We start from the raw sequence: 14,567 nt of genomic DNA, 5'->3' as shown, positions 1-14,567 counted from the left end.
CTTCAATAAAATCTATAGATATGTCTGACCACACCTAAGTGGGAAGTTGGAGCGGTTGCAGCACCCATGTGGGGCTTAAATGCTCTGCCTTGTTGCGCAGACACACTATACAAGCAGCTACATATGAAGTAATAGAAGATTTCATACCTTCTTAATAAAAATCCCTTCTGATCCGAATTAATGTTTTCTGAATTCCTTCATGATAGTTTTAATGATAAGCTAACAACACGGTGGTAATCAGAGGAGATGATTGAGGCAAATAAATGTGTCACTTATAGAGAATGATGTTGTCATGAATGGTCCAATATGAGGTCATTTTTCCGGCTGTAATGTTCTGAAATAATTCATGCAATTCCAGTATGGTGTTGTGTTTGGCCTTGATGGATTCCAATAGTGTAGGTGAGGGGTGACTGATGGCACTCAATTGCGCTGAAGCTTCAGATCAGCTGAGAGAGCATCAACTACATTATTCAATCTACCTGCCTTAAATTCCACCGTGAAATCAAACCCCAGTAATTTACTTATCCACTGCTGTTGAGGGAAAGTGGAAATATGTTGATCTAGCAAATATTTCAAATTGTAGTGGTCCATGTGGATGATAAATATCGACCCCATAAATAAGGTCGCCAGTTGCATACTGCCTTCAGTAGACCAATAAGTTCACGCTCATATGTTGGTAATTTGTGCTGGTGTAGTAGGAGTTGTTAGCTGAAATAGGCAATTGGATGGTTTGCTTGTTGCAGCACCGCCCCTATACCTCCTTCGGAGGCATCACATTCTACAACAAAGACCTCCTCAAAATTAGGTAACTGTAAGACAGGCGCAGTGGCTAAGGCTGTCTTAAGAGTTTGGAAGGTTGTACTCGTCTCTTCACTCCAATGGAAGGCATTGCGACGTAGAAGATTGGATAAAGGTGCTGCAAGTGCCACATAATTTGGAATGCACTTTCTATAATATCCGGCTAAGCCTAAAAAACCCCTTAAAGCTAAAATGTTGCACGGTGCAGGCCACTGTGTAATAGCTGCAATTTTTCCCAGGTCCACTGTAACCCCTGATGCTGTAATAACATGCCCCAAATAAGTTACCTGTTGGCTCCTGAATGTACACTTTGTCATTTTTAAGTAAGGCGATGGGTGCGAATAATTTGGAAAACCATGTGTAAATGTTCTAAATATTAAGGCCATGACTTACTGAAAATTAATATATCATCAAAGAATACAAGAACAAACTTTCAGAGATAGTCATTAATTACCTCATTCATTAACGCCTGAAATGTGGAAGGTGCATTGGAGAGACCAAATGGCATGACGATAAATTCAAAGTGTCCGTGATGACTACAGAATGTTGTTTTCTGAATATCCGAAGGATACATATGGACTTGATGATACCCCGAACGCAAGTCCAACTTGGTGAAAAACTGAACCCCATGTAGTTCATCTAATAACTCATCAACTACCAGGATAGGAAACTTGTCCTTGATAGTATTGGCATTTAATTCTCGATAATCCATGCAAAATCTCCAAGTATTGTCCTGTTTCTTGACCAATAAGACTGGAGAAGAGAAAGGGGACATACTCCTTCGGATGAGGCCTTGTTCGAGCATCATTTTGCATAGCTTTTCGATTTCATCCTTTTGCAAGTGGGGGATAGCGATAGGGCCTCAACCACCACCTCGGAGCCAACCTTCAAACAAATTATGTGGTCACATTGTCTCAAAGGCAGAAGGCCTATAGGTTCCTAAAAAATATCGGTATAGTCATCTAACAAATTTTCTAAGGTAGTAGGCTGATGATGCTGTTACTGGAGTTCATGTAATTGTGGCTGAGCTTTAGCCTTGCACCCATGTAATTTTAACCAGTGGCCTGCCAACTCAAAGCTCATGGTCAAAGTGAAGAAATCCCACAAAATTGGTCCCAACTTTTGCAGCCATTTAATTCCGAGAACCATATTGAATCTAGCTAGAGGAATGATAAGAAATTCTGCATCAAATTGATGACCTCAATGGAAAACATAACGGCCTTGCTGACCCCATAAATTTGAAGTTTTTCTCCATTAGCCATTGATACTGAAGCCACTAGGCGAGGTTGCACCTAAAGTTGTAACTGTTGGGCCGCATTGAAGCTTATAAAATTATGGGTACTCCCTGAGTCAACCAGACTTAAAAGAGGTTTTCCGTTGACTAGAGCACAAAGTTGCATGATTTTGGTGGATTGGAGGCCAGTGATGGCGTGGAGAGAAATTGCAGGTTCTTCGTCTACTCGTTCTTCGCTCTCTAGAGATTCCTCCTCATCATCATCCACTTCTAACCAAAACCACTTCTAACATTGATGTCCAAATGTGTACTTTTCATCACAATTATAACATATGCCTTTGGACCTTCTTTATTCCATCTCTGCCCTGTTCAATTTTTTTATGAATTCTAGTTGAGACGGACTGGGCTTGGGGTTTAAAGGCACAGTTGCAGGTGCATTAATGAGCCATTGGTTACTGGTAGAGGTGGCGTCCAGAGTTGGTTTCCCTCCCTACCAATTAGGCCTTCAGAATTGAAGTTTTTGTTTGTCTTCTAATGTTCTGGCCAAATTCATTGTCTTTGCTAAATTAGGAGGGCCAAGTAGTTCCACTTCTAAGCGGAGGGACTCGATCAATCCTGTTGTAAACAGACTGGCCTATTGATCCACCTTAACAATCTTGCTGGCTCTTGCCAACTTTTTTTGAAATAATTTTTGATAGTGCTCCACACTACCCATTTGGCGTAGCAGCACTAGGTCCCCCAATGGGTTGCTTTGAGTAGGAGGTCCAAACCAGATTGTACACAACACTTTAAACTCCTCCCATTCTAGGTGCGGATTCTCCAATTCTAACTGGTGGCCCCATAGCTGCGCTTCATCGAGCATGTGGAAGGCGGCCAACCCCACCTTGTCTATTTCAGCAGTCTTTTGATGTGAAAAAATTTGTTCACACCTATAGAGCCAAATCAAAAGGCCCTCAGACCTCTTAAAAATCGGGAAGTCCAATTTTGTATATCTTGGGATGGTTCCACTACCTGGACCAGCACTCATACCACTTGATGGGAGCTCTATTCATCCAGCAAATTGGTCCCCTTGCGTGGTCGCATGGCTTCTCCCTCCATCTCTAGGGGTTGGGTTTCTTACCCCCAAGCATTCATCTAACCTATTAGATAAACTTTGAACTTGCGCATTTACCTGGTTAGAGACTTGAGAAATTCTGTTATCCACCATCGTAGCCAGAAGCCCTTCACTTTCTTCCTGCCCTGCTATCAGTTCGGCGTGCATCATTTCCCTAATGCTGGCTAACAATTCAGCGTTGTTGGAGGACTCTCCCAGCCTGACCTGCTTTGATACCAAGTTGTTGTGGTCTCTGACCATGGACCGAGTGATTTGACGAAAGGAGAGTTCTTCTTGCAATTCCGAATCAGAACTAGGTCGCCTAGCTCTGCTTGGTCGACCTATGTTGATGAATGGATGGATAAAACAAAATGGGGAGAAGGGGAATTGAGAAATCGAATGGAGTGGAGAATAACCAGGCTCGTCAAAGATGCACCTTGGGCTCGTCAAGGGGAACACAGACCCTAGGTTCCACAATGGAGAACACTGATCCTTGATAATTTTTGATTGCCTGCTCATTCATTTCGATAGCCTTTTAAAGCCAAGGCTCGATATCTTGGTTATTACAATAATGCCTTCAGTGGCCTTCCTAATTATAATTCATGAAATAAAGAAATAAAGGAAACATGTAATGCCTAATGTCCTTCACTGCTCCACTGAGTCACCAACTCATCCGCGTTGCCTCTGGATGACTCGTCCTACTATCGAGTCCACAACAGATAGAGTTCTTATACAATTAACCTTTCAATCTCATAATTGCATTCCAACTCTAACTCTCTAAGCATATCATGAAAAGATAACACAATCTGCTAGAGGTCTAATAAAGTTGAACTAGAACTCTTCTTCAATATCGTGGACATAAGGGAGGAGGCTAGCTCGTGGCCTTATCCTTGTGGGTCTCACATGATCTTCCAACTCATATTGATAAGATTACCAGCTCGTGGTATCTTTGTGGGTCCCACTTGATCTTCAACTCTTCTAACTCATTTTAGCTTGTGCTTCTTATCTTCTTAACTCGTGCTAGCTTGGGTGAGGACTCTTCTTGGCATCCCACATCCTCATAGTGGGTCCCACCATCTCGTGCACCATGGTGGGTTCCACATTGTAACACTCCCTCTCAAGCTGGGGGTGAGAAAATATCGTAGATGCCCAGCATGTTGTAGATGGTAGATATAATCTTGTGAGTGACTGGCTTGGAGAGAATATCTTCAACATGACTTTGTGATGATATAGGCCATAGAGATAAAAAACCTGCTTGCAACTTTTCTCGTATAAAATGGCAGTCCACTTCAATATGCTTTGTTCTATCCTGGAAGATTGGATTTGATGTAATGTGTATTGCTGCTTGATTGTCACAATATAGATCCATCGGACCTTCTTTGTGTTGAATTTAGGACCCCATGAATAACACCTCAAGAAAGGGGAGAGAGAAAAAAAGAAAAAGAAAAAAGAGAAGAGCTCTCGAGTTTAGAGAGAAGAGAAGGAAAATAAAGGAGAGTAGAGAGAGAGCACTTCACACGAGAGAGAAGAAACAAAATAAGAAACTTCCTTGATATTTCTGAGTTACAATCATCCCTATTTATACTTGAGGAGGTGATAGAGTCAATGTACAACGAACCTTAGGACTCCTAATTACATTCCAACCAGAACTCTTTAAGATAAGCCTATTATGATAACATTACATTATCTATTTGATAGACTAATTTAACTCAACTTCAAACACCTTCTTTAAGGACGTGAATCAAGGTAGAGAGCTAACTCTTGGTCTTATATTGTGGGTCCCACATGATCTTCCAACTCAGGTAAATAGAGATACCAGCTCATGGTATCTTTGTAGGTCCCACTTGATCTTCAAATCTTCTATTTAATTCCAGCACATCTTCCTTATCTCTTAGCAAGAGCCACTTTGTATGAGCACTCATGTTGACCTCTCTCGAGCTCATAAGGGTCCCACCAGCTTGTGGGGCCATGGTGGGTCCCACACTGTTGCACTCCTCCTCAAGTTGGGGGTGATAAAACGTCGTAGATGCCCAACTTGTTGCAAATGTTGGACAAAATTTTGTGAGTGACTGGTTTGGTGATAATGTCTGCAACCTGGTTCTGTGAAGATACATGCTAGAGAGATAATATGCCGGTAGTGAATTTTTCTCATATGAAGGGGCAGTCTATTTCTATATGCTTTGTTCTCTCATGGAAAACAAGATTTGATGTGATGTGAATTGCAGCCTGATTATCGCAACATAGATTCATAGGAGCTTCTTTGAAAAAATCCTGTTCAATTGGGAGAGATCTGATCCATAGGAGTTCACTAAATGTGTGTGCCATGGCTCTATACTCTGCTTCTACACTAGACCTTGCAACTACATTTTGTTTCTTACTCCTCCATGTAAACAAGTTTCCTCCAAACATCGTACAATATCCCGAAGTAGATTTTCTATCATCCGGAGATCTAGCCCGGTTGAAGTGTCCATGATTTTTATAGAGGAGCCCTCTTCCTGGTGCTCCTTTCAGATATCATAATATCCATTCTTGTGCTTGCAAATGATTGAGTTGTGGTTTGTGCATATATTGACTTACCACACTAACTATATATGAAATATCTGACCTCGTTACACAGATAAATAAGTCTTCCCACCAATCTTTGATATTTTCTGACATCTACTTCTTCTCCAATACTTTCACATAATTTTGTATTCGAGTCCATACGAGTTTTTTTTGGTCTACATCCCAGCATTCCGGTCTCCTCCAGTAAGTCAAGGACATACTTCCTTTGAGATAATATAATTCCATGTCTGGATTGTAGCACTTCAATTCCCAAAAAATATTTGAGCAGTCCAATATCCTTTGTCTTGAATTCAGTACATATCCTTTCTTCTGTCTTTTGGATGCCATCAAAATCACTGCTAGATATAATCATGTCATCAACATATACTAATATAATTACCTTGCCCTTCGGTGTGTCTTTAATAAAGACAGAGTGATCTTCAGAGTATCTGGTGAAATTCGACCCGTATGAGTGCTTCGCTAAAATTTTCAAACCATGCACGAGACTACTGTTTTAGACCATAAATAGATTTTTGTAGTTGACATACGGACTCCCCCTCAACCACATACCTAGGTGTTTGTTGTATATAATTGTCCTCCTTTATATCCCCATTCAGAACAACATTTTTTACATCACATGATAGACTTGCCAAGAAGAATTAGCTGTCAGAGATAATAATAAATGTACCAAGTTTAATTTAGCCACTGGAGAGAAGTTGTTTTTTTTATAATCAATGCCATAACATTGTGTATAGCCTTTAGCAACAAGGTCAGCATTCAACCAAACCACGGACCCATCCGGATTGTGTTTTACCGTAAATACCCACTAGCAACCGACGGGTTTCTTATCCAAAGGAAGTGGGACTAGAGCCCATGTCTGATTTTCATAAAGGGTCTGCATTTCTTCATCCATATCCGCCTTCCACCCAGGATGTTTGAGAGCCTCCTAATAGGACTGTGGTATAAGTACGAAAGAAATAGCTGATAGAAATTGATAACAAACAGGGGATAGACGATGATGAGACACAAAGTTTGTTATGGGATGAGAAGTAGAAGGCATGGTGCATGATATGAACTCTTTCCTAATAGAAATATGAAGATTATCATATTTTGGGCCAAAAATAATCAGAGAAGATGGACTTACCTCGGTAGGATCCGACAACTCAGTAGGTGTGGTTTCAGCCAGTGTTTCTGGGGGGTGCGTAATTTCTACAACACAGGGCATAACCGGTCGATGAGAACCTGATACTGAAGGTAAACCTGAAGGATCATCAGCATAACATGGAGAGTCTCAAAAACTTTGCAATCCCTAGACACAAGTAAACGCTGAAGAGAGGGATTATAACAAACATAACCCTTTTGTGTGCGAAAGTATCCTAAGAAGATACACTTCACAGATTTGGGATCAAGTTTACTAAGTTTTATGGAGGAAATATGGACAAAACATTGACACTCGAAGACACTCAAGGGCAGTGAAAAAGGATCATCATCAGGTAATAATAGAGAGTAGGGAGATTTTTTACCAAGAACGGAAGAGGGTAACCAGTTTACAAGAAAACATGTTGTAAGAAGTGCATGCGGCCAATAAAAGTATGGAACTTGCATGGTATTGTTATTGAGTCTCTTATGAGTGGTATTAGAGAAAAAAATAGAATAATAATTTAGCATTAATGCTAAAGTTCCCCATACATCGAGTTGTTTGAAGAATACTACATGGTGTTATTGTTAGAATACTTTTTAAGAAGGGCCCATCATGGCTAAAGAGAATATGAATATCAAAAGTGATATACTGAGAATTACCACCATAACCTTACGTGGGGTATCAAATTTTATGATTTTGTCCACATCGGTTCAGAGGTTCCTTATAAAAAAAGACCTACTTGGTCACCTCACCACCCGAGGACCACCTATTGATGAAGATGATAATTTTTATAACAAATGGTTGAAAAAAGATACCTTGGTGATTAGTTGGTTAATCAACAGCATGGAAGAACATATCTCCAATAATGTCATTCATCTTGACATTGAAAAATAAATTTGGGAGATATGTGTTAAACTGTACTCTTGCCTGGATACTCTACATAGACAATATGACATTTTCCAAAGGATGTTGAATACTAAACAAGAAGAAAATATCCATGAGTGCTTGGCCCTCTTTAGAGGCTTTCTTCAAGAGTGGAATTTAGCTCAGCCTTCAACCACATATATTTCTATCCAAGACAAGTAGAAGGAAGCCTTAATAATTGTTATTTTCCTTGCAAATATTAAACCCCATTTTTGAGATTGCCAAGAGTCAACTTCTGAGTGCTTCTGTTGTCCCCAAGTTTGATGATGTATGTGCAACACTACTTCGTATTCCAGACACTTCTTCCTCCACTACTGAAGTATCATCCGCTATGTATTCCGATCATAGAGGATCATCATTTGACTGTGGTCGAGGCCGATGCAGAGGTTATATAGGAGGCAAAGGAAGAGGTGGAAGGACTGGTGCTGGCATAGTAGATGGGAAAGAATGTACTCATTGTAAGAAATTTGGCCACAATAGATCAATGCGATTACAAGGATTACAAGACATGCAATTACTATGGACAACATGGTCATTATAAAGAAATATGCTATAAAGCCAATGGACAACTAGCATTGACAAAGGCTAATCAAGCCTTTGTAAGTGATACAAAAGAAGAACAATCCACAAAATCAGTAGCACAAAATTTTTTTACTAATGAAGAGTATGAGCTATTTTAGAAAATGAAGACAATGTTGGGTTCTTCTCCTAGTTCCTTTGCAACTACTACTGCCACTACTGCTTCAGGTATGCTGCCTGCCTCATCTTCATCCTGGATAATTGACTCAAGCGCTTTCGAGCATCTTACGGGTAACAAAAATTTATTACATTCTCTATCTCCGCTCAAGTTTGTTACCATAGCTGATGGTTCTCAAACCAAAGTCCAAGGGAAAGGATTCACTTTTGTCACACCATCACTTCTGGTCATTGATATTCTTTTTGTTCCTACGTTTCCTTTGAATCTATTATTTGTTAGTCAAATGACAAAATATTTTAATTGCTCTGTTAGTTTCTTACCCACTTCATGTGTATTTCAAGATCTTATAACAAAGTATTGGTGGATGCCATGAACAAGGGGGGCTTTACTACTTGGATGTGCCAAAAATGAATATGGTTTCGACTTCTGAAAATGAGACACGGTTATGGCACAATCGGTTGGGACTTCCATCTGCACAGTCTCTTCATTATATGTTTCTTTCTCTTAAAGTAAGGTCAGAATTTCATTGTGAGGTTTGACAATTGAGTAAACATCAAAGGAGTACATACTCTCCTCGTCCAGAAGTCAAAAGTGTTACTCCATTTTCTTTAATTCATACTGATGTTTGGGGGCCCTTGAGTATCTCTAACATTTCTCAAGTAAAATATTTTATTACATTTATTGATGATTTCGCTTGTACAACATGGTTGTTTATAATCAAGGAGCGTCATGAGATACCATTTATTTTCAAGTCATTTCATGTTGTTGGAAGATAAGCTCAAGCCTACACGACCAAGGCCTACATATCTAAGATTATTATAAGATGGACCACACTACCAAGGAAAGCCCACAAGATGGGCCCAATCCCATAAGAAGTAGGACCCATAATGATTACCATGAGCTGGCATCCTTATCACATCAGTTGGAAGATCAAGAAGGAGTTACAAAAGTATTTATCTTATGGTCACGTCAAAGAAAAGTTTTAGCTTGAGTTATGTTTTTCTTTTATCTATATTGAGTTATTTAATTATGTTAGGACTTATCTTTAAGTGTTAGAGTTTGGGTGTAATTGAGACAAGGGTAGTTTTATTGTAATTGGACTCTACTACCTTCCTCTATTATAAATAGAGGTTCATGTACTCTGATTACAACAAGTTATTGATGTCGATGAAGTATTTCACTTTTCCATAAATTCAACATGGTATCAGAGCAGGTTCTATGAGTTGACTTGGTCAACTCACGGAGGTAATGTGATCTTTTTCTCTAAACCCTAACTCTAAGTCTAGAGAGATGTCAATATTTGAATGAGTGAAGGTCAGATTGCAAAAATGTTCAATCAGCAACAGCAATCTTCATATTTTTAGGGTTTTTTTGCCATCAAGAACTATAATTTATATGGATATATATATATATATATCAAAATAAATATCTATAAGTCTATTCTTTTACCTATTCAACCAATTTTTTATCTGAGTTATCTACAAAGAGAAATCGATATTTGAAGCAGCAAAGGTCAGATTGAAAAAGAGGTTCGAGCGGCAGCAGAAAGCCTCAGCTTTCGAGGTATTTTATGCTATCAAGAAAGAGACTTTATATGGAGAATTATATATCAAAAGAAATATACATAAGTCTATTTTCTTACCTATTCAACCAATTCTTGGTATGAGTTTTTTATAAGGAGATATTATTCTTGGAAGAGTCGATGATCCTTCTGGAAAAAAAGGAGAAACAGTACTTAGTTCGGCCAGATGAAAGAGACCGCAATCTATCAGATTATTTATCTATTGATAATTATATTTTATGAAGAGAAGTTATACATGGATGAAAGTTATTTATGTATACTTTCATAATGATAAAATTTCATGTTAATCTGATCTATATTTAAATAAATATTCACATTGGAAGAATCAAAGGTCATGCTGGTCTTTTGTTACATTGAAAATCCGAATTTAAGTCGATTGTTTTGTGTCACTTTTTGAGTTGATATATCAGGAAAATATCTCACTTCTCCCTGGTTTGAGGGCTTATTTATACATCTCAGTTATTTGGGCCTATTGCTACATCTATGATATTTGGTTCAAGCAGGAATCACTGCATTACCTCCTAGCTTGAGAGGGAGAAGTACAAGAAGTACAAGAAAGAGGTATTTTATTTCATATGTTGTGAATAAGTTTATGTGACCAAAACATTCAAGAAAGGGGGAGCACAAAAGATGAAGCTTGTGCATCTAAGAAGAAATTTATATATCGAATTATTTCATGGGTTCTTTTACAAAATTTATTATTTGGTTTGTGTTATATATGTTGGAAGATGGCCGTGTTATATACATATGCTGCTATTATGTCTCTTTGGGGACATTATTATTGAAGAAGAAGTGGCCTCATATCATAATTTATTTTACCACGTCAAAAAATATCATGGTTGGGAAACCATGATGGGCCCAGTAAAAAAAAATCTCGGTTGGGAAACCATGATGGAGGATACCCTGTCAAAAAATATCATAGTTGGGAAACAATGATAGGACTTGTCAAAAAATATCACGGTTGGGAAACCATGACGGAGGAACTTATTATTACATCTATGTTATCTCCCCCCTTCCCTTGTAATGGTTTTTATGACCCCTACCACTTGAGAGTCGTTGTCCTGTGGAGGGACACGGTGGTGGACACTTGAGAGCAATGCCGATAGACACACTACCGATAGAAGATGGAGTGTGCCCTACATCTAGCATTAGGACTGGAGTATGAAGCAATGACTTACCGGCTAGGAGTAATTTTTACTCTCACTTATATTATGTGAGCAGGGCCTCATGGAAGGTCGCAACAGTGTGAGGGGGAATGTTGGAAGATGAAGGCATATTGGAAGATGTGCCATTTTATACAAAAAAAAAATTTTATACATCATTTGCAACAAGTTGGGAGTTCATGTTGTTCTATCACCCCCAACTTGAGGGGGAGTGTTGGAAGATAAGCTCAAACCCACACGACCCAGATCCACATATCTAAGATTATTATAAGATGACCCACACGACCAAGGAAGGCCCACAAGATGGGCCCAAGCCCATAAGAAGTAGGACCCACAATGATTACCATGAGCTGACATCCTTATCACATCAATTGGAAGATCAAAAAGGACTCACAAAAGTATCTTATCTTATGGCCACGTCAAAGAAGAGTTTTTGTTTGAGTTATGTTTGTCTTTTATCTATATTGAATTATTTAATCATGTTAGGACTTATCTTTAAGTATTAGAGTTTGGGAGTAATTGGGACAAGGGTAGTTTTATTGTAATTGGACTCTACTACCTTCCTCTATTATAAATAGAGGTTTATGTACTCTGATTACAACAAGTTATTGATGTCAATGAAGTATTTCACTTTTCCATAAATTCAACACAGGCAATGGTACTCCTACAATTTGGTCAGAAAATAAAATTCTCCGGTTTGATAATGCCAAAGAATATGTTTCCAAAGACCTTAACTCTTTTCGTCAAGAAAATGGCATTATCCATCAAACATCATGCGTCTACACTCCTCAACAAAATGGTGTAGCCAAAGGAAAAATTTTCATAATCTTGAGGAAGCTCGAGGTTTATTATATGCCATGAAAGTTTCATACTTTTATTGGCCTCATGCAGTCCTTATAACTTGCTTTCTTATAAATCATCTACCATCTTCCATTCTTGGTAATAAATCTCCTTACTCTAGATTATTACCAAATGATGATCCGTTTTCACTACCTTTGAAAGTCTTCGGATGTCAATGTTTTGTTCATAATTCATTTCATAGACACAACAAACTTGATCCTAAATCTATCAAGTGTATCTTCTTGGGATACTCTCGAACACAAAAGGGTTATATTTGTTATAGTCTCGCTCTTCAACATTTATTTGTGTCCAGGGATGTAACATTTTTTGAAGACTCCTCATTTTATTTTGATAGTGCTCCTCCTGGTCTATCCTCAATACCAGGTTCCTCTCAACCGGTTGTGCCCCGTGATATAGAGATTATTCAACCTCCAAAGCAAGTGGCCAACACCACACCTACCAAGTTAACAGATCCAACAGAGGTAAGTACTTCATCACCAGTTATTTTTGGCCCTCAATATGATACTCATCCTATTGCTATAAGGAAAGATCCTAGATCATGCACTAGACCTTCTACTTCTCATCCCATTTCAAATTTTGTGTCTCATCATCGCCTCTCACCTTTATGTTGTTAGTTTCTTTCTTTTATTTCCTCCATATATGTTCCACAGACCTATCAGAAGGCTCTATAACATCCAGGGTGGAAGGCAGCAATGGATGAAGAAATGAAGGCATTTAATGACAATTAGACATGGTCACTGGTTCCTCTTCCAACAAATAAAAAACCCGTTGGTTTCAAGTGGGTTTATACTATCAAAATAATTTGGATGGGTCAATTGCATGACAGAAGGCTTGACTGGTTGCCAAAGGTAATACTCAGTGTTATGGAATTAATTATGAAGAAACCTTCTCTCCAGTGGCAAAAATGAACTTGGTACATATATTATTATCTCTGGCGGCCTATTCATCATGGCCGATATATCAACTTAATGTGAAAAATGCCTTTTTGAATGAGGATATTAAAGAAGAAATTTATATAGAACAACCACCTGGGTATGTGCTTGAGAGGGAGTCAGTACGCAGCCTAAAAAAATATTTGTATGGTCTAAAGCAGTCCCCTCGAGCATAGTTTGAGAAATTTAGTCAAGCCTTCATATGGACCGGCTTTTACAGATGCTCTGGAGATCACTTAGTATTTATTGAAAACATAATGAGAGGTAAGGTAATTCTGATTGTATATGTTGATGATATCATTTTAACTGGTAGTGATTCCTAGGGCATCAAGAAAACATAGGAAAAAATATGTGCTGAATTCAAGACGAAGGATCTTGGACTACTCAAATATTTTTTGGGTATTGAAGTATTACAATCCAGACATGGAATTGTGTTATCCCAAAGGAAGTATGTCCTTGATCTACTAGAGGAGACAGGAATGATGGAATGCAAACCAGCAGACACTCCTATGGACTCAAATACAATATTATGTGGAGGCACTAGAGAAGATGTAGTGGGAAGACTTATTTACCTGTGTGTAACAAGGCCAAATATATCATATGCAGTAAGTGTGATAAGTCAATATATGCACTAGCCACAACTTAGTCATTGGCAAGCACTTGAAAGGATACTACGATATCTGAAAGGAGCTCCAGGAAGAGGGTCTCTCTATAAAAACCATGGTCACTTCTATATTCAAATATTCTCAGATGCAGACTGGGCCAGATCCCCGGATGACAAAAAATCTACTTCAGGATTTTGTACAATGGTTGGAGGGAATTTGGTTACATGGAAAAGCAAGAAGCAAAATATAGTAGCATGGTCTAGTGCAGAAGTAGAATACAGAGCCATGGCACACACTGTTAGTGAACTCCTATGGATAAGATCTCTTCTCAATGAATTGGGATTCTACAAAGAAGCTCTGATAGATCTTTATTGTGATAATCAAGCAGCAATACACATTACATCGAATCCAGTCTTCCATGAAATAATAAAGTATATTGAAGTGGCTGCCATTTTATACGAGAAAAGTTCCAAGCAAGCTTTTTATCTCTAAGGTAAATATCATCACAAAGTCAAGTTGTAGATATTCTCACCAAGTCAGTCACTCACAAGATTATGTCTACCATATGCAGCAAGCTAGGCATGTATGTTGTTTTCTCACCCCCAGCTTGAGGGGGAGTGTTACAATGTGGGACCCACCATGAGGATGTGGGACACCAAGAAGAGTCTTCACCCAAGCTAGCACGAGTTAAGGAGTTAAGAAGCACAAGCTTAAATGAGTTAGAAGACTTGAAGATCAAGTGGGGCCCACAAAGATACTACGAGCTGGCAACCTTATCAATATGAGTTGGAAGATCATGTGGGACCCACAAGGATAAGGCCACGAGCTGGCTTCCTCCCTTATATTCACGTGATTAAAGAAAGAGTTCTAGTTCAACTCATGTTAGTCTTATAGTAGATTGTGTTGATTGACTTATCTTAGGGAGTTGGAGTTGGAATGTAATTAGGAGATTGAAAGGCTAATTGTATAAGGATTGTATCTCTTCCTCTACTA

Source organism: Aristolochia californica, unplaced genomic scaffold (genome assembly GCF_029961685.1).
Source record: "Aristolochia californica isolate CCGP_79_NKW_82.1479 unplaced genomic scaffold, dmAriCali1.0.hap1 SCAF_4, whole genome shotgun sequence".
In the NCBI taxonomy this organism is placed as follows: domain Eukaryota; kingdom Viridiplantae; phylum Streptophyta; class Magnoliopsida; order Piperales; family Aristolochiaceae; genus Aristolochia; species Aristolochia californica.
Note: the sequence above shows the minus strand (reverse complement) of the source record.